The sequence below is a fragment of the Cygnus atratus genome, chromosome Z (assembly GCF_013377495.2).
Source record: "Cygnus atratus isolate AKBS03 ecotype Queensland, Australia chromosome Z, CAtr_DNAZoo_HiC_assembly, whole genome shotgun sequence".
Taxonomy (NCBI): Eukaryota; Metazoa; Chordata; class Aves; order Anseriformes; family Anatidae; genus Cygnus; species Cygnus atratus.
The window spans coordinates 66,789,466-66,816,658 of NC_066396.1; positions in this window are offsets into that span (position 1 = coordinate 66,789,466).

Below are 27,193 nucleotides of genomic sequence, written 5' to 3' on the forward strand. Positions count from 1 at the left end.
CTCCTCTGTGACTTTTGCATTCTAATTAATCTGTGACTCTTGTCTCTGTCCAGAATATTAAAATAAAGCAAATAGTGCAGTATGCAACTGTAAAAGGTATACATGGCAATGTTTTGGTAGTGGGTGGAGTGCAGGGGTTGCTTTTGTGAGCAGAGCCCAGCAGCTGACCTGAGTCAGAGCAGAGCCAGCTCCAGCTACTACAAAAGGGACCCACCACTTGCTAGAGTCAAGCCAGTGAGTGATGTTGCTTAGGCCTCTGGGAGGGCAGAGTTAAGGAAGGGAAAGAACTGCTGGGCAGCAATAGCCAGGAGAGAGGAGGGAGAACCAGCCCTGCAGACCAGGTCAGTACAAGAGGGCAGGAGGTGCTTGAGGCTCAAGAGAAGGCAATCCCCCTACAACCCATGGGTTCCATGGCAGAGCAGACCTCCATGCTGCAGCCTATGGAGTAGCCCTCAGTGGAGAAGGGGAAGAGAGTGACCATGAAAGAAAGGTGGAGACAAAGCATTATGGACTGGTCATAAAGCCCATTCTCTGTTCTCTTGTGCTACTTGGGGGTGGGAGGAGAAGACGGGGAAGGAAATAAAAGAAGTGGGGGTGAGGGGAAGGTGTTTTTAGTTTTCTTTTAGTTCTCACACTTTTATAGTGTTCTACACTATTATTACTTAGCAATAAGTTAATTTAATCTTACCCAAATGAAGACTATTTCAATCTTGAAGTTAATTGGGAGTAATCTTCCCATCCTTATTGCAACCCACAAGTTATTTCATCATATTTTCTCCCTCATTGTGCCAAGGAGGGGGAGTGAGAGATCAGCTGGGTGGGCACCTGGTGGCCAGGCAAGTTTGACCCACCACAGTAACACTCTGAAATCAGTGTGGATGTTAAAAGAACAGGCTAATGCTGAACTTGGTCTGCTACTGTAATGGTTGCATGTTGTATATTGATTATCTATTATCAATGTGTAATTTTAAGCAATTTCTTTTATTTCAGTATAAAGAATTGGAGGCAGGAATAGATCTAACTGAAATAAGAAATGTTGCTGTGAAATGTTAACACTTTTTTTCAGTCACCTCCCATTACCAAGTGTTTATGGATGCCCCCCTCCATTTAATTTGTCTTAAACAAGCAATTTATTTGTTGCTAATAACTCTCACATGCTAGCTTGATTTTTTGAAAAAAAAAAAAAAACAGCACCTGTAAAGGAACAGAATAGATATATTTAGTTGAATTATTTTTTCCTTCAAGCTCAAATCACTTTTTTAGGCTGTATTTTTAGCCTAACTAAAGAGCTAGGCTGCTAGTATCCCGAGTATTTTAAACCTTATTTCCTTTAATTTAATCACACCAAATAAAGTTTAAAGGATTGGTTTCAGGGTTTCTGTAGTTCACAATGGCATTTCCAGAAAGGAAAACATTTTTTTTTTCTGAAACAATATCAGTAATATTCAACTATATTCTTAGCCAGTAAATTACAAAATGGTGTTGTTCTGAAGGCCGCCAGTCTAACATTACTCGAGAGCTTTTGTTCAAAGCAATATGGCTGAGGTCCAGGAGTGATATTTTTGTGTATGCATCTGCACCTCAGCACACACCTCATTAACAGAGCAGCCATTAGAACATGCTGTAGTGGGTTTATGTGGCAAGGTTTTGGTAGCAGGGGGCCATAGGCGTGGCTTCTCTGAGAAGGATCTAGAAGCTGCCCCATGTTTGGTAAGGGACCCGCTGCTGACCAAAGCTGAGCCAATAAGTGATGTTGTTTTGCACCTCTGTGAGAGCATATTTAAGACAGGGGGAAAAAAAAAAAAAAAAAAAAAAAAAAGCTGTGACACACAGCAGCTGGGAGAGTGAGAGGAGTGAGGAACAGCTTTGCAGGCACCAAGGTCAGTGAAGAAGGAGGGGGAGAGGTGCTCCAGGAACTGGAGCAGAAGTCCCCTGTGGCCTGTGGTGAGGACCATGGTGAAGCAGGCTGTCCCCCCTGCAGCCCATGGAGTACCACGGTGGAGCAGGGTTCCACCCTGCAGCCCGTGGAGGAGACCACGGTGGAGCAGGTGGACCTGCACCGACAGAGACTGTGGCCTGTGGAAGACCACTGCCGGAGCAGATTCCGGGCTGGACCGGTAGCCCGTGGATAGGAGACCATGCAGGAGCAGGTGACCTGGCAGGAGCTGCTGCCCGTGGGGGATCCAGGTTGGAGCAGTTTGCTCCTGAGGGATGGACCTCGTGGTACAGACCCGTATCTGGAGCAGTTCTTGAAGAGCTGCTGCCTGTGGGCAGCCCATGCAGGATCACTTCAGCAAGGACTGCATCCCGTGGGTGGGACCCCACAGAACACGGGACGAGAGTGACCGAGAAGGAGCGGCGGCGAAGAAGCGCTGTAGACTGACCATAACCCCCATTTCCCTGTTCCCCTGCACCACTCGGGGGTGTTATAAATTACTCTTAGTCAGAGAGAATTTGAATTAAGTCTATTAGTTTATTGAGTAAGCGATCAGCAAGCAAAACAGCGCTGGGCGGCCAGGGAGCCCATGCTCCTCCAAACGGCGCGCAACTTCCCCCTTTTGCAGTCCCCTTTTATCATCAGGCTCTTCCGGGGTTACGTGGCTTTCTTCTACGCGGCTGTGTCAATTGTTGCTAGGGGGTCGTCTCTGTCCCTCTGGTGGTTACACAGATGAAGGCAGTAGTAGTAGTCTTCCTCATTTCTCTCTCTCATCTCTCTCTCTCTTCCTTATTTGGTTATGTTAGTCCTCAAGACAGGGAAGTAGGTTATCGGTTTAGCAATCTACTATTTCTACAATGTTCCGTTAGCCATGTATCCGAGACATCCTGTTTCTGGGGGATGTCTCAGCATTTCAACCACTGTTTGAGCAACTCCCTTTGTTCCCTTCTTAATGTAGCAAAATAATGAACAAACATTCTTATTGTCAATCACAGGGGGGAGGAGGTTGAAGAGGGTGGATGGGGGAGAAGGTGCTTTTGGTTTCTTCCCTTTGTTTCTCACTTTTCTAGCTTGTTAGTAACAGGTAATAAATCTTACTATCTCCCTATGCTGAATCTTTTTTGCCTGTCACGATAATTACTGTGCGATCTCCTCGTCCGTATCTCAACCCGTGAGCCCTTTTCATCGTATTTTCTCCCTGTTCCTCTTTCAGGAGGGGCAGTGAGAGAGCGGTTGTGGTGGAGCTCGGCCGCCCACCCAAGTAAAACCACCACACATGCCCATTAATGCTCCAGACTGCATGTAAAAGGCAGAGGTGGGATCAAACTTCTGAGTCTCCAAGACGTTCCAGTTCAGTGGCCTGCTTTATATAGAACCTGAAAAAAGTTCTATGATATCATCTCTCTGCCTGCCAACCAAGGAGGGGTTGCTCCTTTCAGCTAGGAAAAAAAAAAAAAAGTAGGAAAGGTAACTACTTTCACAATTGCATTATCTATGACTCCTCTCATTACTCAAAAGCCTATATCCTATATTTTATGATGAAGAAGACATCTAGGCTAAATCCTGCATCTGATGCCTTTATTGCAAATGCATAAAAAGTAGCATTCAGTAATGGAAAATAAATAAATAAATAAATATTCAGCGAAACCAAAACCAAAAACCTGATCAGACCTCAAATTAAAAGTCCAGTTAAAATTTCCCACAAATTCAAGAACAGAGATCTCATGCATCTCTTCAATGACCTTCTCTCAGAGAAGCAAACAATATGCTGGGAAATTAAGTCTCATGACGTCTCTCTATTCTTGTCCAAAAAGATATAAAACCAACCAACCAACCAACCAAACAATTCATCCTTTTAAAAGGTTGCTATTCTGTTGGCTTTTGAAATTTTTTTAATCTGTTGATCATGTAAACCAAGAAATGGTATGTTGGTGGAGGATTACCAACTTTACAACCAATAAATTATTTCAGGCCTGTAATGTAGCATCTTTGAAGGCCAGCGAGCTATACCAAAAATGATGCCTGAAGATGAATGAAAAATTGAATGACAGAATAGGAAACAGACATTTCATAAGAATTATTGGACAACAGGTTACAAAAATTTATGACTTTAAAAAAGTCATAGACCAAAAAAAAATGAAGTCCCAGAATTTCTAGACCTGAGAAAAACTTCATTTTTCCACTAATTCCACCCCTCCCCCCCCCCCCCCCCCCCCCCCCGGAATACATACATTAGAAGCACCATTTACATTAGTTTTAGGATGTTTGTTTGTTTTTTCCAACTTTATAATTTCCAGAACTGCAGCTGAATGTTTTCCGCAAATGTTTTCCCAATATTCCCATTAAATCTTCCTTCTTCCTCATACGCAAATCATTCTGGAACTGTGTATCACATAGATAAGTACTTTGTGTTCTGCTGTAAAAATGTGAAATGTTGTGCAAAAGCCTGATATCTACAAAAGCAATTTTCACACAGCTCATTTTGACGTTATTAGCAAGTATAATATAATATATATATAATATATATAAATATATATAATATATAATTAGCCAAAAATTAAATGGTAACAGATGGTGACAAAGCAGAACTAGTCTCTACGATCAGTATAGTGATATGCAAGTCAGTAAAAGTCAGTAGTTTCTGTCACCAGTGAAGTCCATAGCCAGAAGCAGTCACCTCCACTATTTGTATATATTCAAGGGAGGATAAAATCCAACCATTATCATGACATCAGAGCAATGTTTTGGAGAGCTCATCACTAGTTAGAATGTGAAGCAGGGTGATAAGTAGTGATTAATGACCATAAGCAAAACATTTTTAATTTTAGTCCAACTTTTAATCAACAGATGTCCATTTCATAAAAACCATCTGCATAACTGGCACTAATGGAGATCCCAAGTAACTCCTCCAACAAAGAGGTCAGTGATTTCCATGGACATAGAGGATTGTACCATTATACTTAATCATAATAATTACTGTACTTTTATATGTAAATATAAAATGTACATGTAAACATGACTAGTCACAATATGTCTAGTTCTGCTCCCAGTACAATACAGATGTTTTTCAGTTTTATGAAACCTATTGATGTCAGTGCAGCTCCACAAGATAAAACATAGTATTGTTGTGAACACAGAATAAACATTGTATTTCATTTTAACAAAGAGAATTAATGCCTTATATGGAATGAAGTCAAAGGAATTAACACGGAAGTCTTAATATGATAATATAAATCAGATGGAATTAGCCATTTGTTACACTAGCATGTTCAGAAAACAAGACAGTGTTGACATTATTTTCCTTCAATATGTGTAGAATGATCAAGCCGTTATTAATCCTCTGTAGATTCGCCAGCTGATTGGACTTGTCCCTATCCCTACCTTCAGGAGTGATCTAGTATGCACTTAAAATCAAGATTTCATTCAGCAGATGCCGCACGGGCTTATTTTAAATAAATAATTTCAATCATTTTTCCTTTCTCATTAATTTTAATGTCTGCTTAAAAACAGTGTTATCATCACTTGTGTACACCACTATCTAGTGATCCTCCAACAATGAAAAAAATGTTTGACACTGCAGTTTCACATTCCACTTAAGCTGGTAATGTTATCAGTATTCTCATTGCAACTTTAATAATAAGATTTGTCATTAATATGTTTATACTCTCCTATTTGAGCTTCTGCAACGGTAAAATAATTACTGTATTTTATGAAGGAGATAAATAATTTTTATTTTATCACCCATCAGTCTGATACCAGTGTCAGTGATAGATGCCCAGAGCCTAGAGAGCTGTCATGGGTCAGCAGGAGAGCAGCTGAAGAGCAGCACAAAGGAATTCCAGCCACTCCAGCCAGTCAGTCAGTTTCATCAGGGGCCCAACTCAAACATATGTAGCATGGAGAATAAACAAGAGGAGATAGAGGTGTACACATGCTTGCAGGGCTATGACCTCATTGGCATTATGGAAACATGGTGGCATGGCTCCCATGGCTTGAAATGTAAGGAATGGAAGGATAAAGCCTCTTCAGGAAGGATAGGCAAGGGAGACGAGGAGGATGCACTACCCTCTATGACAGTGAGCTGGTAGAGTTCATAGATCTCTGCCTGCAGATGGATGAAGAGCTGAGAGAGAGTTTATGGGTCAGGATTAAAGGAAGGGCAGGGACAGTTGACATTATAGTTGTGGGTCTGCTACAGGCCCCCTGATCAGAAAGACCAAGTGGATGATGCCCTCTATAGACAGAAGCAGCCTCACATTCACAAGCTCTGGTCCACATGGGGGACTTTCACCACTCCAATATCTGATGCAGGGACAGCACAGGAGGGCACAGGCAATCCAGGAGCTTCTTGGAATACACCAATGATAACTTCCTCCCCCGAGTGACAAAGGAGACAATAAGGGCAGCTGTTATGCTGGACCTCATTCTCACCAACAAAGAGGAGTTGGTAAGGAACATGAAGCCCATGGGCAGCCTTGAATGCAGTGCCCATGATATGGCAGAGTTTAGGACCCTGGGGGCAGCGAGGAGGGAGCACAGCAACCCCACTACCCTGGATTTTGAGAGAGCAGACTTTGGCCTCTTCAGGGATCTTCTTGGTAGAGCACCACAGGACAAAGCCCTGGAGGGAAGAGGGACCCAAGAAAGCTAGTTAATACTTAAGGAAGATTAGGGAAATCGTGGGCATTCTGCTGAATGAAACGGCAGATCTGGGTACTTGGGATATGGAAAAGGTTGAGGTACTCGATAACTTTTTTGCCTCAGTCTTTACTGCTAGGAACTATAGCCACATAGCCCAGGTCACAGAAAGCAGGGACTGGGAGAATGATGAACTGCCCACTGTAGAAGATCAGGTGTGAGACCATCTTAAGCAACCTAAACATGTACACATTCATGGAACCTCATGAGATGTACCCAAGGGTCCTGAGGAACTGGCAGATTAAGTTGCGAAGTACTGTCCACCATATTTGGGAAGTCATGGCAGTCTGGTGAAGTAGTCATTTACTGGAAGAGGGGAAACATAACCCCCATTTTTAAAAAGGGGAAAAAAAAAAGGAAGATCTGGGGAACTACAGGCCAGTGAGTCTCACCTCTATGCCCAGAAATATCATGGGGCATATCCTCCTGGAAACTATACTGAGGCACACAGAAAAAAAGGAGGTGGTTGGTGACAGCCAACATGACTTCACCAAGGGCGCATCATGTCTGACAAATCTTGTGGCTTTCTTTGAGGGGGTTACAGCATTGGTGGATAGGGGAAGTGCACCTGACACCATCTTGCTGGACTTGTGCAGGGTATTTGATACTGTCCTACACATCTTTGTCTCTACAATAGAGAGATATGGATTTGAGAGGTGGACCACTCAGTGGGTAAGCAATTGGCTGCAAGGTTGCAGTCAAAGAGTTGCAATGAATGGCCGAATGCCCAAGCGGAGATCAGTAACAAGTGGCATTCCTCAGGAGTTGGTATTGGGACCAGTGCTGTTTAACATCTTTGTTGGTGACACAGACAGTGGGAGCACACCCTCGGTAGGTTTGGTAAGGTGGGCTCGTGCAAACGTTATGAAGTTCAACAAAACCAAGTGCAAGGTCTTGCACCTGAGTCAGGGGAATCCTAAGCATAAATATAGGCTCAGTGGAGAATGGCCTGAGAGCAGTTCTGCAGAGAAGGACCTGGGGATGTTGGTTGATGAGAAGCTCAACATGAGCCAACAGTGTGCACGCTTGCAGCCAGAAAGCCAATCATATCCTGGGCTGCATCAAAAGAAACATGGCCAGGAGGTTGAGGAAGGTGATTCTCCCTCTCTACTCTGCTCTCTGAGACCCCATCTTCAGTACTGCATTCAGCTCTGGGAGCCCAATATAATAAGGACATGGATGTGTAAGAACAAGTCCAGGCGAAGGCCATGAGGATAATGAGAGGCTGGAGCACCTCTCCTGTGAAGACAGTCTGCGGGAGCTGGGGTTGTTCAGCCTGGAGAAGAGGAGACCTTATAGTGGCTTCCAGTACCTAAAAGGGGCCTACAGGAAATCCGGGGAAAGACTCTTTGTCAGGGACTGTAGTGACACGAAGGGGTAACAGTTTTAAACTAAAAGAAGGTAGATTTAGATTAGATATTAGGAAGAAATTCTTCACTCTGAGGATGGTGAGGCACTTGTACAGGTTGCCCAGGGAAGCTGTGGATGTCCCCTCCATGGAAGTGTTCAAAGCTGGGTTGGATGTAGCTTTGAGCACCCTGATCTAGTGGAATGTGTCCCTGCCCATGACAGAGGGGTTGTAATTAGAAGATCCTTTCCAACACAAATCATTCTATGATTTGATGATACCATGATTCTGTGAAAACAGCTGAAACTGTTTCACATGGATATTATTGCATTCACTCAGTTTTTATTTCATTCTTCATTGTTTCTACTTTCTTGTAATATTCCAAATTTAGCAAAGTTGTTCAAAAGAATTTCAGGTCTGAGGTAGTTTAATGACAGACTTATTAGTTGAACATGAAGCAGCAGTTTGTTTGTGAGTCTGAAGGAATTCTCAGGATTCATTAATAAAGAGGAGAGGATCATTTGTAGTAGATCAAACATTCCCTGGCAGGAATGGAATATGGTTGTTTGTTTGTTTCTTGTTGTTTTATTTTTGGACAAAGGAGAGAGTGAAACCCAAGTGTTCTTCTCCTAAACTGGATTTCACCTTGGTCAGTCTTTCCTTATTGGCAGACTAATATCTATTTTACACACACAAAATATTTTATTTTAATGAAACTATGAATGAATCTTAAATAATCCATATCTGTAAAATATAACCATGCACAGAAAAAGCAAGAAATACGATCTAATAATTTGCCACGACTAGTAACAATCTCTTACTGTTAAGTACATATTGGAATGGACCAAAACTAGCCAGAAACATGCAGAGCTTGTTTTCTAAACCTCAGACCACAAAAAGCAACTTGTAGTTGCTGTGCCCTAACTGCACAAATGATTAATTTAACTTTCACAAAGTTCACATTTACTTGATGTTGTGCAAATGTAATAAATTATTAGGCTATCAGGTGTTGTAGAGTGGAATAGAAATGTTTTCGTGCTGCTGCTTCATATGGTGTTAATAACTTCAGCTCTCACTAGGACATCTGCGTCTTCATCCAGGAGGTCAGTGAGGGCAGAGTTTTAGAATATTGTGACTGCCTTACATCTACATAAAAAAGAGGTCATTGCTCTCACAGTTGTATCCCTAAACTCTGGCAAATAAAACAGAAATTTATGATCACTGAAGAGATGACCAAATCTATCTTCTCTGCACACAGGATGGTTATCTGAAATAATTTACCTCATTTGGACTGCCACTGTGGACACTCAGGACTATAACACTGACTTAATTAACCAATTCCTATTTTCCAACTACCATAAAGTTATTACCACTCTTATGCAGTCTACTCCAGTTCCAGAGCAAGAAGTACACTTGGAAAAAGAAAAAAAAAAAAAAAGTGCTTTTTTCAATAGCATCCTGTATTGGTTTTACAGGGCAAGGTTGTTGTAGGAGGCGGGCTTCAGGGGTGGCTTCTGTGAGCGGAGCCCAGTAGCTGCCCCATCAGATCAGAGACAATTCCCAAAAGGGACATGCTGCTGGCCAGAGCCAAGCCATTGAGTGACATTGGTTGGGCCTCTGGGAGAGCAGTTAAGGAAGGGAAAGAACTGCAGGGCAACAGCAGCTGGGAGAGAGAACTGCAGGGCAACAGCAGCTGGGAGAGAACAGTGAGAAGCAGCGCTGCAGACCCCAAGGTCAGTGTAGAAGGAGGGCAGGAGACGCTCCAGGCATTGCAGCAGAAGTCCCCTGCGGCCCGTGGAGAGGCCGCTGGTGGAGCAGGCTGTCCCCTTGCAGCCCATGGGTCCCACATGGAGCAGATCTCCACGCTGCAGCCCGTGGAGGAGCCCCCAGTGGAGCAGGTGGATGTGGCCTGAAGGAGGCCGCAGCCCATGGAGAGCCCCCGCAGGAGCAGGCCCCAGGCCGGAGCTGCAGCCCGTGGAGAGGAGCCCACACAGGAGCAGGGGGTCTGGGGGAAGCTGCCGCCCGTGGGGGACCCGTGCTGGAGCAATTTGCTCCTGAAGGAAGGACCCTGTAGTACAGACCCACATTGGAACAGTTCTTGAAGAGCTGCTGCCTGTGGAGAGAAGCCCACGCAAGAGAAGGTGATCTGGCAGGAGCTGCCACCTGTGGGGGACACATGTTGGAGCAGTTTGCTCTCTAGGATGACCCCATGGTACAGACCCCTATTTGGAGCAGTTCTGGAAGATCTGTTGTCTGTGGGAGGTCCATGTATGATCAGTTCAGGAAGGACAGCATCCTGTGAGAAGGACCCCAAGCAGGGGCAGAAAGTGACCGTGAAGGAGCACTGGAAACAAAGCTTCATGGGCTGACCGCAACACCTATTCCCCATTCCCCTGAGCTGTTCAGGGGAGGACGTAGAAGAGGGTGGAATGGGGGAGTAAGCATTTTTAAGTTGCTTTTAGTTCCTCTCCATTCTAGTCTGCTAGTAACAGGCAATACAGTATATTGATCTCCTTATACTGAGCTTCTTTTGCCCATGATGATAACTGGTGCATGATCTCCCCATCCTTATCTCAACCCTTGAAACCTTTACATCATATTTTCTCCCCCTTTCCCTTTGAGAAAAGGAAATGAGAGTGTGCTTGTAGTGGAATTCAGCTGTGTAGCAAGGTGAAACCACCACACATCCTCACCAGCCTGAATATTTCGAAAGTTTGTACAGATGCTGATACTTGGCTGAAGCCATATTTTCATTAATTCAAGCTATAATTATCATCCAAATATTAACCTCAAAACAATTTTAAATATTAACTCATTGCCAAGGTACTCCTTTTCTATACATTATTTAGTATCAGGTGGCTTTCTATTTTTAAGCCATTAAAAATTTAATTCAGCTGTTGAAAGTAGTAAAAGTATTAGATTTTGTTATCACACTCATTTGAAAAAAGGTATTAGAATTAAAGCTAAATTTCATCTTTTTTTTTTTTTTTAATTTAAGTATTTAATGGAACTGAGATCTTGTTCATAGTTGCTGAGAAAAGCCTGACACACCAAGAAATTATGACCATGGAAGAACATGGCAGATAAGAAGTCAAATCTATTTTTTGTTCACCACTGAAACAAAAAAAATATGTTTCTCTCCTAGTTACTAGGATGTACCAGTGGATATAATTGATAAGGCATATGTGTTTATAGGACGCTGTGGTGGGTTAACTTTATTAAACAGCTAAATGCCCACTCAGCTGCTCAATCACTCTTCTCAGTAGGACAGAGGGAAAAAACAATGTGAGAAATTTTGTGGGTCAAATTAAAAACAAGAAGATAACTCACCAGTTATGTCTTGGACAAAACACACTAAATTTGGGGAAAATTAGATTAAATTTATTTTCAAATAAAATAGATTTGGGTTGCTGGAAACAAAAAGACAGACATTAGAACAATGCTTTGCCTCCCATCCTTTCCCAGGCTTTACTCCATCACTCCCAACCTCTTTACCAAAGTTTATTGATGCAAGTGGGGTATAGATAATGGAGGATTATGGACAGTATATAACAGGGTTTCTAAGTGCCACCCCTTCCTCTTCATACCTTTCCTGTGCTCCCGCAAGGGCTCTTCACAGGCTGCAGTTCCTTCAGGAAATATCCAGCTACTCCAGCATGGGGGTTCTCCACAGTCTGCGGCATGGATATCTGCTCCACCATGGAGCACCTCCATACCTGCAGGCCCCCAGTCCCAAGACTTTGACACCTAAACCCAGTACACATTCACACACTTGCATTTTCTGTTGTGTAGCATTTCAGGGTGTGTTGTAGTTCTGTTTAAAACCTGTTCTAAAATTTCTTTGTTCAATGGTAGATGTAAGTGGGGTTTCTACAAAATATGCAGTCCATTGTTGATATACAGAAAACAAATCTAAACTCTGCGCTGATACAGGAAGTTTTCAAGATCCACCTCATGGAGTAACACCTTAATCTCACTGCTATCATTTCCAGCTGTGCCATGGGAGTGAGCAGGCAGTGAAACAGCAAAGGATTTCAAATAAGGGATGCAGATGCAGCACTTGGGGGACGCATACTGAAACAGCACTGAAAGGCATAACAAAGTCAACATTTAATCATTAATCAATACTACATTTTCTGTGGTATGTTTCAAAACTCTTGTTCCAGCTTCTCAACACCAGTTTATGCCTCTTCTGCCCTTTTATTTTGCAGAATACTACAGACTATAAATGAGCCAGGATAGGGAACAACACTTTTAAATTTCTTTCATAATTCACCTGAAAATTTATACATTTCTTGTAATAAGATTGCTTGTAAGAGATATCTCTAGGTCATCTGCAGCCACCTATAACATTGGGAGAATGCAACTGTATGCCCTTTTCCATCTCAATAACTCTTTTCCATCAGCATGTAGTTTATATAAAGCGTATGTTAATGAGGCATCAGATTAGAGGATTTATTCTATAGATGAAGTTCATTGTGAAAGCATGATTCTCCTATGAGAAGGTGTTTAGTTTCTAAGCCACATTCTAAGCACTACTGTGCAGATGGATCAATAGGAGATGTGTCAGGGAGGGAGAGAGGGAGAATAATCCGAGAAACATTCTTAAAAATGCTTTCATAGCATACGTGGCATATGTCAAAAATATGAGAGGAAAGGGCTAAGGTCTTTTTCAGCACTCTTCATCAGCCTGGGATAGTCCATCTATCACAAAACCACAGGAACATAACTAGATGTTTTATTACCCATCAAGTATTTTTTTCTAACTCCCTTCTGCCAGTGTGTGCATCAACATTTATGGAGGAATAGTGTCTGTCTGTGTACAGTGATTCATGTACATAATTTTTATTCAATAAGATCAGACAGAAATCAAGAACCTAACACTCAAGATTTGTGCTAATTCATCCTTCTAAAACCATTATTGGAGATCAAAGGAGATCAGGAAATTGATGGCATATTTGTCAGGCCATCTGAAAGTCTAATGAAAAAGAAAGTGTCAAGAGGAATTATTTCTTACAATTTTAAGAAACATTTTATATTTTTCATTTTAATAAGAAGCTTTAAGATTCCTTATTTTTTCAGTAATCTGATTGTTTTTCATTGACATGTTTTATCTTTCTGCTGATAGTTGGCTAGTGTCAAGGAGAGATTATTTTGGCTAGATTAAGACACAAAGTTAAATACTGAAAATGAGTCTTCAAGCCTCTGGCATTATAGCTAGAAGAATCACTTCTCTAAATCACTGACTGCCTATGTGGTTATTCTAGCTCCTTCACAGATATTCATACATATGGCATTAACTTTGCCATCCAAATCTAAATTCAAGATGATTATGTTAAGTATGATTAATTTTTAATGCAACAACAAAGCAGAAATTGTGGGAGAGTAAGGGTGGAAACAAAACAAAACAAAACAAAAAAAGAGTATGTAGCTTGGCCAAATACTTTGGATAATATGTTATTCTTTCAAAGAAAAATAAAATCCTGAAAGAAGGATTTGTCATACCATTTTTAGAACAAAAATTTTATGGAAAGTGTTTGTATAGAAAAGACAAAAAGTACTTTAGGTATTAAGGGATATTAATATTAAGGGGTATATTAGAATTGAGGTCTGTTTGACTGTTAGTTGGTGACATTTGTCCCCTTCCTGTTTCTCCTTTTTATAGAAAGGAAGTAACAAGTTTACCTACAAAAAGAAAACATCTCTTTCCTACCTACCTTTCTAAATGATCCTATCACCATCATACCTGAGGACACTTTCTTATTGTTTTTTTTTGTTTGTTTGTTTGTTTTTAACATGTCCATGTTAAGATGCAGAGACATAATAGTTTGGCCTGATATGACCAGACAAGTTTCACAGACAAACATAAATCAAATCTATCTCTTGGACAATCAGGGCAACTTTCTGAGCATACAGCCTCTTCCTCATAACTGAAATAATAGCGAGATATTTTATCCAGCTTCTGATTCAGTCTTAAAGAAGAGCATATTCTAATGCTAAAGAAGACCTAAAGAAATCCATATTCTTCGGACTGAGAAAATAAAATTAGTTTTTCCATTGCTTGTGAAGACAACTGCTCTCCTTTTCCAGTGTGGGTTTCACCATGTATTGTTTTCTCCAGCATAAAGTAATTTGATGGACTCTGCATTTACCACTACAGTGTATATATACCACTGTTAAAAACCTTGAATTTCTTTACTCTAGTTCAAGTTAAAAAAAAAATCAAAAAAAAATCTGTGTTTTCAAAAAGTTTATTTGATGAAAAGGACAAAAATCTGTCCAAAACATACAGGGAAAAACAAAAACAACGAGAGCAACAAAACACACAAAACAAACAAACAACAAACAAATATATAGATAAATATATTTTTAAAAATACACAAAAGCAAACAAACAATCCTTTCTCTGAACTTTCTGCATCTTTTACATTCATTTTCTTATCTTGACTTTTCTAAACTTGCCAAATAAATGTGTTTTCTCCCTTTGGAAGAAGTTAAAGTAAAAAAACATGGAAATATCAGGCTGAATTACAGAGTGACACAGGCTGTAGTAGCTGAGATGTTATCACCATACAGAATACTTGGTGAGACATGGAGCAGACTTGCCCTTGCTCTAAATGCAGTCCCACCTTTTATGCGTGTGGAAAAAGCAACTGAAAATAAGGGAATGTACTTCCTCATGTTCTAATCAGAATAAAAGGACAGTGTGGAGCTACAGTACATTTGCCAGATTGTTGGTGCTCCTGCCATTGCGGTTTGCTTTGCTTTCTTCAACAGGACTTTGGGCTCTAATGCACGTGTGCAAAGCTGGTACTGGGGACCAGTGGCTTGGCTAGCAGGTGCATCCCCTGCCTCACACTGTCATTGTGTCATTGCCTTTCAGCCTCACGGAAACCTTGGGCAGGCTGTGTGGTAGAAAGCATTGGCTTGATTGCATCACTTTATGCAGTATAAGATGAATTTATGATAGTATTGCGCAGAGTGTACACAAAAGGCTGGATCTGGAGAGTGTGAGTATGAATATGCACAAGTTCCTCCAAACAGTCAGATTTGTGCCATTCTTGTGGTGAAGCACAGCTAGATTGAATTAATTCACAATATAAGGATTATTTAGGAAACAAGTACCTCAGAAATGGTTCAGTTCTTCCTTATGGCATGCACTTTGTACCTCATCAAAGCAATCACTGTAAAACTACAAGCGTTCTAGCTGTCTTTTCAAAATATTGCACTGTTGGCTGCCCATATAATTGTCAATTTAAGCCTATATTGATTTATAATCTGTGACATGAACGCAAGACAGAATTTAAACTTCCTCTGAAAAGGAATGATTGATCTGGTTTGTGTATTACCCAGATAAATTTTAGAAGGCTTGATTAGCTTGATACAATCTCGTGAGTTTAATTTGCATAATGATGCTTCTTGTGATGCTTCAGTATCCTTCCTTTTATGACTTTTTTTGCTTTTGTACATAACACCTAATTTATTATTTTTATCCTTTGTATAGGTCTATCCTTTTTGCTAGTGCTGAAACCTTTGTATTGCTGGTTTTTTCAAACCTTTACCCATTCTTTGAATCAGTGCATCTTATACCAGCCATTGTACATCTGCCTGTGCAGAAAATCATCAGGCACACAGTTATTTATGGCTGTTCAGAAATACAGGCTCAATGGCTTAGAATAAGAAGTATTTTATCAGTATAAACTCTGGAGAAAGTCCAGCTCTTACCAAGACTATTTTCTCTCATTTCAATATGTGAATGAGACTACCATGAATTCGATCTGAACTTAAGTTAAGTAAGCAGTAAATTTATGTTAAAAATGAGCATTATCAGGGTGGTCAGGTCTTTTCTTTAGACCATGAATAACTACAAAATAATTACATATCAGTGCATAAAGTTGATCAATTCTAAAATCTTCTTTGGCAACTTTTTAAGTATATGGTGTGATCATTTACAGTTTCAGATATATTCAGACACCTGAGTTTTAACTAAAAAAAATAATAATACAAGGAAGTTCTAAGTGAAAAGAATTCTCCATGGGTCCCCTAGCCCAGATAAAATGGCATTTCCAGACTGATTTTTCAGTCATCCAGGACCATTTCAGTGTAGTGAACGCACTTCTAATGCCTGTGATGCACAGATGAGCTTCCATCATCATTTCGAACAGCCTCTATTTTGTACTAATTCTTAGGAGTGAACATGAGTGAAATTTAAATAAAAGGAAAAGTCACCTGCTGGAAAACAGGAGAGAAAGCAGAACAGATCTAGCATGTTGAAGAAACATTAAAAAAAAAAAAAACTTCTTAAGTTACTTTGTGAAGGGACTTTCTACCTTCTGATCATTCAAGAACTCTGTCAGCTCATTTAGGTGGACTACATATTCCTGGGACAATCTTAATCTGTTTGGTCCCTGCACAAAATTTGTTCTTAACACTGTTATCCTATAAATAGAGGATTCAAACTCTTGCCTATTTCTTGGAAGCAAGGTCTGTATCCATCTGATTTTATATTTTTAATCTCTTCACACTGCTTTTCTAACCTATTTGTAACTCTGCTACTTATTTTCAAGTGAAGGGTGGTGTTATGTGTGCAATGAGAAATGATAAGCATGCAGGACTCAAACTTGACCAGAAATTGCATACCACTGGTACACCAATTACTCTAGCGTTAAGATTCTTGTTGGTTAACACTTGAGGAGTACTGTTCTTTCTAAATGGTGCTTCATACCTGTCCTTTCATTACTATAAAAGATACACTATTAAAAAAAATAATATATATATATATATGAATGGCAGATAGAGAAGGATGGGTAGACAGACTTTTATCTTAAATCTAAAATGCTATTGATTAAAATGAACAAGAAATAACCCATGAATGGCTTTCAGTGTTGTCCTCTCTTGATTTCTGGAGAAAGAGTTTAAATTTCATATACTTACTAAGATTAAAAATTAAAGAAGAGTTTTGGGTTGAGTCAGTCAATTCATATTTTTATTTAATTTCTGTTTCATTTTTGAGCTTTTTCTCTTCAGACCATTCTTTCTATACTATAAATGACTTCTTGTGCCTCAAGAAAATTTTGTTTCAATTGGAACTTTTTGACATAGAAAAATGTCAGAACATGAAAGTTATGGGAAAAAAAAAAAACTACCTTAAAAATTGCATTCCAAAACACAGTATCAAAATTTGTTGATGGAAAAATAAAGTAATAGAAAACTCTTTAAAAGTTGCTATATCATGTCTTTATTATTATTATTATTATTATTATTTGTTTACTTATTATATCTGTTGGAGGGACAGCACAGGAGGGCACAGGCAATCCAGGAGCTTCTTGGAATACACCAATGATAACTTCCTCCCCCGAGTGACAAAGGAGACAACAAGGGCAGCTGTTATGCTGGACCTCATTCTCACCAACAAAGAGGAGTTGGTAAGGAACATGAAGCCCATGGGCAGCCTTGAATGCAGTGCCCATGATATGGCAGAGTTTAGGACCCTGGGGGCAGCGAGGAGGGAGCACAGCAACCCCACTACCCTGGATTTTGAGAGAGCAGACTTTGGCCTCTTCAGGGATCTTCTTGGTAGAGCACCACAGGACAAAGCCCTGGAGGGAAGAGGGACCCAAGAAAGCTAGTTAATATTCAAGATTCACCTCCTTTAAGCTCAGAAGTGATGCATAGCAACAAAGGGGACGTCAGGCAAAAACACCAGGAGGTCTGCATGGATGAACAAGGAGCTCCTGGGAAAACTCTTACAAACAAACAACCAAACCAAACCAAAACAAAACAAAACAAAAATACAGAGCCTTCAGAGGAAAGCAAGGACAGAGAGCCTGGGAGTAATACAGAGACGTTAAAACAACTAGGGTTCAAGTTTGGAAACCTAAAGCCCTATTAAATTTGGCAGAGATGTCAAGGGCACCAAGAGAGGCTTCTGGAAATATATCAGTGAGAACAGGAAGAGTAGGGAAAAAGCGGGTCCTTTGCTGAAGGAAATGGCAGACCTGGGCAGTAAAACATGGAGAAGTCTGAGATATTCACCAGCTGAAGTCACAAAAACTGAAGAAAAGCACAAGGAGAATGAAGTACCACCCACTATAGAGGAAGATCAGATTCATGACCTTCAAAGGCACTTGAATGAACACAAGTCCATGGGACCTGATGTGATACATGCACAGGTCCAGAGGGAACTGGCAGGTGAAGTTGTTAAGCTACTAACCATCATACTTGAAAAGTTGTGGCAGGCCACTTGAGATGCCACTGACTGGAATAGGGGAAACATTAACCCCGTTTTTAAAAAGGGAAAAAAGAAAGATGCAGGCAACTACAAATCAGTCAGTCTCACCTCTGTGTCGGGAAAGATCATGGAGCAGATCCTCCTGGAAGCTATGCTAAGGGACATGGACAACAGGGAGGTGATTGGCAACAGCCAACATGGCTTCACCATGGGCAACTCATGCCTGACAAATTTGATGGCCTTCTGCAACAAGATTATAGCACTGGTAGATGAGGGAAGAGCAACTGTTGTCATCTACCTGGACTTTTGCAAGGCATTTGATACTGTCCCATACAACATCCTTGTCTCTACAGTGGAGAGACATGGATTTGACAGATGGACCACTCAGTAAGCAACGAATTGGCTGCATGGTTGCTTTCAAAGTACTGTGGTCAATGGCTCAATAGCCAAGTGGAGACCAGTGATGAGTCATGTCGTTCAGGGGCCAGTGTTATATAACACCTTTGTTGGTGACATGGAAAGTGGGATTGATGCAGACTCAGCGTGTTTGCTGATGACACCAAGCTGAGTACTGCAGTCAACATGCTGGAGAGAAGGGATACCATTAAGAGGGACCTTGACAGGCTTGAGAAGTGGGCTTGTGCAAACACCAGGAAGCTCAACAAGACCAAGTGCAAGCTGCTGTACCTGAGCCAGTTCAATCCCCAATCCCAAACATGAATACAGGCTGGACAACGAGTGGACTGAGAGCAGCTCTGCAGAGGAGGGCTTGGGGGCACGAGTGGATGGAAATCTGAGTATGAGACAACAATATGCATGCTTACAGCCCAGAAAGCCAATTGCATCCTGGGCTGCATCAGAAGTAGTGTGGCCATGAGGCCGAGGGAGGTGATTCTCCCTGTCTTCTCCACTCCCATGAGGCCCCATCTGCAGTACTGCATCCTGCTCTGGGGCCCCCATCATATGAAAGACAGAGACCTGTTAGAGTGGGTCCAGAGGAGGGCCACAAAGATAGTCAGAGGGACGGAGCATCTCTCCTACAAAGACATGCTGAGAGAACTGTTTTTTTTTAGCTTAGAGATGAGAAGGCTACAGGCCCTCTAGCAGCCTTCCAGTACCTAAAGAGGGCTTACAGGAAAGCTGGAGAGGGACTCCTTGTCAGGGAGCGTAGTGATAGGACAAGGGGAAATGATGATTTAGATCAGATATAAGGAAGAAATTCTTCACTATGAGAGTAGTGAAGCACTGGAACAGGTTGCCCAGAGAAGTTGTGAATGTCCCCTACCTGGAAGTGTTCAAGGCCAGGTTGGATGGGGCTTTGAGCAACCTGGTCTAGTGGAATGTGTCCCTGCCTGTGGTAGGGATATTGCAGTAGATGATCTTTAAAATCTCTTCTATCCCAAAATATTCTATGATTCTGTATGTTTTCTAAAACTGTAAATAAACATGATCTGTGCTATTAAATTCAAACATCACAGAATCACAGAATCGCAGAATGGCTGAGGTTTAAAGGGACCTCCAGAGATCATCTAATCCAACACTCCTGCTCAAGCAGGGTCACCTAGAGCATGTTTCACAGGATTGCATAGAGTTGGGTTTTTAATATCTCCAAAGAAGTAGACTCCACAGCCTCTGTGGGCAGCCTGTTCTGGTGCTCTGTCACCTGAAACATACAGAAGTTCTACCTCATACGGCGATGGCAATAATGAGTTCACAAATATTATTCTAGTATCACATATTCCTACTTTACAGATGAAGCTTTTTGCGGATGTGTGTGATTGGCATATAGAAAATGTCAGAAAAAAATCTGGAGATAATGAAAACATTTTTTGCTGTGATGCTAGTTACATATGGGAACAGAAAGGCTGTCCAGCCTCCATTCTCGGAAGGTTGCCCTGAAAAAATCTGGTCTAAATTCAGTATTGGCCCTGCTGTGAGTGGGAGGTTGGACAAGAGACCCCTTCTGATGTCCCTTCTGAATTCTTCTGCAATTTCAGTTCACAAGAAATATTAGAAATGGATGATGTTAGTAGGTCCTATGTACAGTACCATCTAGAAAGTTAACACTGACAATATTTGGTTGGTTGGTTGTTTTTGTGTGGGGAGAAAAAATGGGTCTGCAAGATTACCTGAGCAAATAAAGAAAAAAGACAGAAAAGCAAACAAACAAACAAACAAATAGAAGAGTGAGAATATGGAGGGTGGGGAGAGGGGAGGCAGAAGGAATGACCCTCTTTGACTGTCTTGCCGATATTGCTTCAGTTTCAAATAACAATGAAAGATTTATCTACATCTTCTTTATCAACTTCACTTGTAATCTAAATGACCAGAGAGTGAAAATGGGTTTAGAAATGTGGCATCTGCTTCATTACAATGCAGTCCTGGGACAGTGATCATTTGTTACAGACAGGACACTGCAAAATCACACTATTACTGTTTGTGATTATTTTTTCTTATTAGAGAGCAAGACATTTTTTTTTTAACTGTATGCAAAATACAGCAGATTTACAAGGGGAACATTAATTCACATATGAGTGCAATTCTGTCAAAGACAGGGTGTAAAAACAGAAATATATCTACAAATTAAATTGTTGTGACAACACCAAAAAAAAAAATAAATAGTTCTTGCAAGTGCAGGGCAGGACAGACAGCAAAGCAGCAGCATTAGGAAACCCAGAGGCCATGGTAGGCTCTAGCATGTTGAGGTGCTCTTGTCTATAGGGTGGCTGCTAGGGGAGCATGTGAGGCTAAAGGAGCATCTCCTTGGGCTCAGTGCACGGCACACCACTCCAACACCACCCCAGAGCACAGGGAAGTTGCTTTGTTTTTGACCCATAGCCTGTATGTCCTCTCTGGTGTGACCCTTTCTATCTTAACTAGCAGCTGTGATAGACCCCAATAAGCCTCCTTATTCCAAGACTGCATTTTACTCTACCGTATCTCAGGAAAATCAGTCTGTGACTATTAAGCAAAAGAGGATAAGTCATCTCAGACATTTCCAGATAAGTTGTTAAAGTTTGTTTCATGTCACAGAAGGAGTTATTTTCTTCACTGATGGAGTAGATGTAGTTCAGCTGTGAATCAAAACAAAATCATAAGGTCAAAAGGGTCCTCCATATGACCCTTCTTAAAGAAGGGCATCACATTAGCAAGTCTCCAGTCATCTGGGACCTCTCCAGATGACCATGACTGATGATGGAAAATGTCCCAGCAATAACATCTGCCAACACCCTTGGGTGGGTCCCATCTTGCCTCATGGACTTGTGACAGTCCAGGGTGAGAAGCAGATCTCTAACTGTTTCCATCTGAACTGCTCCCTGTCCCAGACTTCCAGGTTGGGAGTCTGAGTACCCTGAGGATAAGTGGTCTAGCTAGTAAAGACAGAAGATATTAAGAACCTCAGCCTTTTTCTTATCCTCAGTAGTCGTGTTCCCCCCTGCATCCATTAAAGAATGGATATTCTTGGCCCTCCTCTTGCCATTAGTATATTTATAAAAACATTTTTTGTTATCCTTGACCATAGTGGCCAGGTTGAGCTCGTACTGGGCTTTGGACTTCCTGATCTTTTTCTCTCCATATGCTGGCAACTTCTTTGTACTCTCCCCGAGTTGCCTGTCCCTTCTTCCACCAGATATAAACTCTCTTTTACTCCTGAACACACAGCAAAAGTTCAGCCACACCGTTCTTCTTCCCTGCCAGCTCATCTTATGGCACACACGGGGACAGCCTGTTCCTACGCCTTTAAGACTTCCTTCTTGAGGATTATCCAGCCTCCCTGGACCCCTCTGCCATTCAGGACTGACTCCCAAGGGACCCTCCCTACCAGTGTCCTAAACAGCTCAAAGTCTGCCCTCTGGAAGTCCAAGGTAGCAGTATTACTGATGCTCCTCTTGACTTCACCAAGGATAGAGAACTCTACCATATCATGGTCACTCTTCCCAAGACAACTTCCTACCACCATATCTCCCACTAGTCCTTCTCTATTCGTGAACGGCAGGTCTAGTGGGCCACCACCTCTGGTAGGCTCAATAACCAACTGAGTCAGGAAGCTGTCTTCCATACACTCCAGGAACCACCTAGACTGCTTTCTCAGGGCTGTATTGTATTTCCAGCATATGTCCAGGAAGTTAAAGTCCCCCATGAGGACAAGAGATGACTATTGAGTGACTTCTACCGGCTGCTCATAGAATGTCTCATCCATCTCTTCATCCTGTTTTGACGGTCTATAACAGACCCCCATCAGGATGCCCGCCTTGTTGGCCAACCCCCTAATCCTTATCCACAGGGACTCTACCTTATCATTCCCAACCCTGAGCTCAACGGCATTGAAATACTCCCTAATACAAAGAGCCACACCACCGCCCCTCCTTAGCTGTCTATCCCTTCTGAAGAGCTTATAGCCATCCATTGCAGCACTCCAGTCATGGGAGTGGTGACACCATGTTTCCGTGATGGTGACTAGGTCATAATTTGCCTGCTGCAGAATGGCTTCCAGCTCCTCCTGTTTGTTTTACATGCACGTGAGTCGCACCTGTTGTGGTTTAGCCCGGCTGGCAGCCAAACACCACACAGCCGTTCGCTCCCCCTCCCCCCTCCCTCTCCGGGATGGGGGAGAGAAACGGGAAAGTGAAGCCTGTGAGTTGAGATAACGACAGTTTATTAAGACAGGAAAATTAATAACAATAATAATAATAATAATAATAATAATAATAATAATAGTAATAATGTGTACAAAATAAGTGATGCACAATGCAATTGCTCACCACCCGCTGACCGATGCCCAGCCTATCCCCGAGCAGCCGGCCCCCCCACCCCGGCTAGCCACCCCTGTATATTGTTCAGCATGACGTCAGATGGTATGGAATACCCCTTTGGCCAGTTTGGGTCAGCTGTCCTGGGTCTGTCCCCTCCCAGCTCCTGCTGCACCCCCAGCCTGCTCGCTAGCAGGACAGAGCGAGAAGCTGAAAAGTCCTTGGCTTGGTGTAAGCATTGCTCTACAACAATTAAAACATCAGCATGTTATCAGCGCTCTTCTCATCCTAATCCAAAACATAGCACCCTGCCAGCTACTAGGAGGAAAATTAACTCTGTCCTACCTGAAACCAGGACAGATATCCACCCCTTATTCCATACCATTTATGTCATGCTCAGGTTACACTCTTTCCAATACCTTCTAATTAGTCACCATTTTCATCTATGATATATAGCAACCATGGTAGTGATGACATACAGTGTTATATGATAATTAACATACTACAATTCAACTCATGGGCTATTCTCACCCAGTATTAGGTCCCCTTGAGGTACACACCGGACCTCCCCATTCTTTTGCATTACCCACCAAGTGCATCCAGGTCCCTGGGCAAAAGCAATCCCACGAATGGGCTTGCCTTTTCCTGAGGCAGGAGTAGCCCAGACTGTCTTACCCAGCATGTTTCTTACGTGCACTACAGGAACTTTATCCCCTTCTACAGTGCGTAACAGGTTTGATTGCGCAGGTCCAGCTCGGTTGGCAGATCCTCTAGTATTGACTAACCAGGTGGCCTTTGCCAAATGTGTTTCCCAATTTTTGAATGTCCCAGCACCCATCGCTTTCAGTGTAGTCTTTAACAGTCCATTGTATCGTTCAACTTTCCCGGAGGCTGGTGCATGATAAGGGATGTGATACACCCACTCAATACCATGTTCTTTGGCCCAAGTGTCTATAAGGTTGTTTCGGAAATGAGTCCCATTGTCTGACTCAATTCTTTCTGGGGTGCCATGTCGCCATAGGACTTGCTTTTCAAGGCCCAGGATAGTGTTCCGGGCAGTGGCATGGGGCACAGGATATGTTTCCAGCCATCCGGTGGTTGCTTCCACCATTGTAAGTACGTGGCGCTTGCCGTTGCGGGTTTGGGGGAGTGTGATGTAATCAATCTGCCAGGCCTCTCCATATTTGTATTTCAGCCATCGTCCTCCATACCAGAGAGGCTTTGACCGTTTGGCTTGTTTAATTGCAGCACATGTTTCACAATCATGAATAACCTGTGCTATAGTGTCCATGGTCAGGTCCAGCCCTCGGTCACGAGCCCATCTGTATGTTGCATCTCTACCTTGATGGCCTGAGGTGTCATGGGCCCATCGGGCTATAAATAATTCACCTTTATGTTGCCAGTCCAGGTCCACCTGAGCCACTTCAATCTTAGCAGCCTGATCCACCTGCTGGTTGTTTTGATGTTCTTCAGTAGCCCGATTCTTGGGCACATGAGCATCTACATGGCGTACCTTTACAACCAGGTTCTCTACCCGGGCAGCAATATCTTGCCACAATGCAGCAGCCCAGATGGGTTTGTTTTGCTTACGACAGGACCCATCAGTGAACAGGGCGTATTTCTTCTCATTTTCTGGTAGCTTGTTGTACAGTGGGGCTTCTTCAGCACGGACCACCTCCTCCTCTGCTGATATCCCAAAGTACTTGCCTTCTGGCCAGTCCATAATCACTTCCAGGATTCCTGGGCGACTGGGGTTTCCTATTCGAGCCCGCTGAGTAATCAGTGCAACCCACTTGCTCCATGTAGCATCAGTTGCATGATGTGTAGAGGGGACCCTTCCTTTGAACGTCCAACCCAGTACCGGCAGTCGGGGTGCCAGAAGGAGCTGCGCTTCAGTACCGACCACTTCCGAAGCAAATCGAACTCCCTCATATGCTGCCAATATCTCCTTTTCGGTTGGAGTATAGCGGGCCTCAGATCCTCTGTATCCCCGACTCCAAAACCCCAGGGGTCGACCTCGAGTTTCCCCAGGTTCTTTCTGCCAGAGGCTCCAGGTGGGACCATTCTCCCCGGCTGCGGTGTAGAGCACATTCTTTACGTCTGGTCCTGTTCGGACTGGCCCAAGGGCTACTGCATGGACTATTTCCTGTTTAATTTGTTCAAAGGCTTGTCGTTGCTCAGGGCCCCATTCAAAAGCATTCTTCTTACGAGTTACTTGGTAGAGCGGGTTTACAATCAGACTGTAATTTGGAATATGCATTCTCCAAAACCCCACGACACCTAGGAAAGTTTGTGTTTCCTTTTTGCTAGTTGGTGGAGACATAGCTGTTATTTTGTTGATCACATCCATTGGGATTTGACGACGTCCATCTTGCCATTTTATTCCTAAAAACTGGATCTCTCGTGCAGGTCCTTTGACTTTATTTTGTTTTATGGCAAAACCGGCCTTCAGGAGGATTTGGACTATTTTCTTCCCTTTCTCGAAAACTTCCTCTGCCGTGTCACCCCACACAATGATGTCATCGATGTACTGCAGGTGTTCAGGAGCCTCCCCCTGCTCCAGCGCAGACTGGATCAGTCCATGGCAAATGGTAGGGCTATGTTTCCACCCCTGGGGCAGCCGATTCCAAGTGTATTGGACTCCCCTCCAAGTGAAAGCAAACTGTGGCCTGCACTCTGCTGCTAGAGGGATGGAGAAAAATGCATTAGCAATATCAATTGTGGCATACCACTTGGCTGCCTTTGATTCCAGTTCGTCCTGGAGTTCTAGCATGTCCGGCACTGCAGCACTCAGTGGTGGCGTGACTTCGTTCAGGCCACAATAGTCCACTGTTAGTCTCCACTCACCATTAGACTTTCGCACTGGCCATATGGGACTATTAAAAGGTGAATGGGTCTTGCTGATCACTCCTTGGCTCTCCAGTTGACGAATTAGCTCGTGGATGGGAATCAGGGAGTCTCGGTTGGTGCGATATTGCCGCCGGTGCACAGTTGTGGTAGCGATTGGCACCTGCTGTTCTTCAACCCTCAGCAACCCCACAACAGCAGGGTCCTCTGAGAGACCGGGCAAGGTAGACAACTGTTTAATGTCCTCTGTCTCTAAGGCAGCTATGCCAAAAGCCCAGCGGAACCCTTTTGGGTCCTTGAAATATCCTCTTCTAAACTCGGTTGTCCCTTTCCTCCCCCTGGCTGGAGGCAGGGCCCCTCTAGTCCTGGTCAGAATCTTCGTTTCTGTGTTTAAAAGACTGCCTGCTAGAAGTTGGAGCAGCAAACTTTTCAGAGAACCCCTTTCTCCCGATTGTTTTCTTTTGCAACTCACGTACCCGTGCCTCTAGGGTCTCAGTAGATTTTCCATCCCATTTTCTCATGTCCTCTCCATGGTCACGTAGGTAGAACCACAGGGTGGCGCGGGGTGTGTACCCACCATATTGTCTTCTTTGCACGGATGAACGTTTACCCCTAATAGGCGAGACGCTGGTTCGTACAGGTGGGGAAGAAAATACACTCTCTTTAAGTTGGTGGACCTCTTCAAAAAGTTTCTCCAAAGTATTCTCTTTTAGTTGGTGGCCACTGGTTCGTTCAGGTGGGGGGGAATATAAATTCTCTTTAAGTTGGTGGACCTCTTCAAAAAGTTTCTCCAAAGTATTCTCTTTTAGTTGGTGGCCACTGGTTTGTTCAGGTGGGGGGGAAGATAAATTCTCTTTAAGTTGGTGGAACTCTTCAGAGAGTTTCTCCACAGCCGAGACGCAGGCCTGTAGGGAAGAGGAGAGATTTCCTTCGTACTGCCAGAGTTGTTTAGCCATGTCACCCACTGTGGGATCTTCACCGTCTTTCCAGGTTATTATTGCCAATGTGCTGGCCCATGTTGATGGTGCATTCCGTACAAACTTCCGCCATATGGGTCGAGTACACTCGACTTCATCTGGATCTGTGGATGTTTGTGCGTCGTCTAGGTCCATATAAATTACTTCCCGTACGGCTAATTCCCTCAGGTACTGGATTCCCTTCTCCATGGTGGTCCACTTGACTGGTAGACATACAAGTTCTTCCTTGTAGGGATACCTTCCCTTCACAGCTAACAGGAGACGCCTCCAGACGCTGTGAGATCGTGTTCCATCTCCAATTGCTTTGTCAATGCTTGCATCTCTAGCAAGGGATCCCAACCACTTGGCTTCCCTGCCCTCTAATTCCACACCATTGGCTCCAGTGTCCCAGCACCGGAGCAGCCAG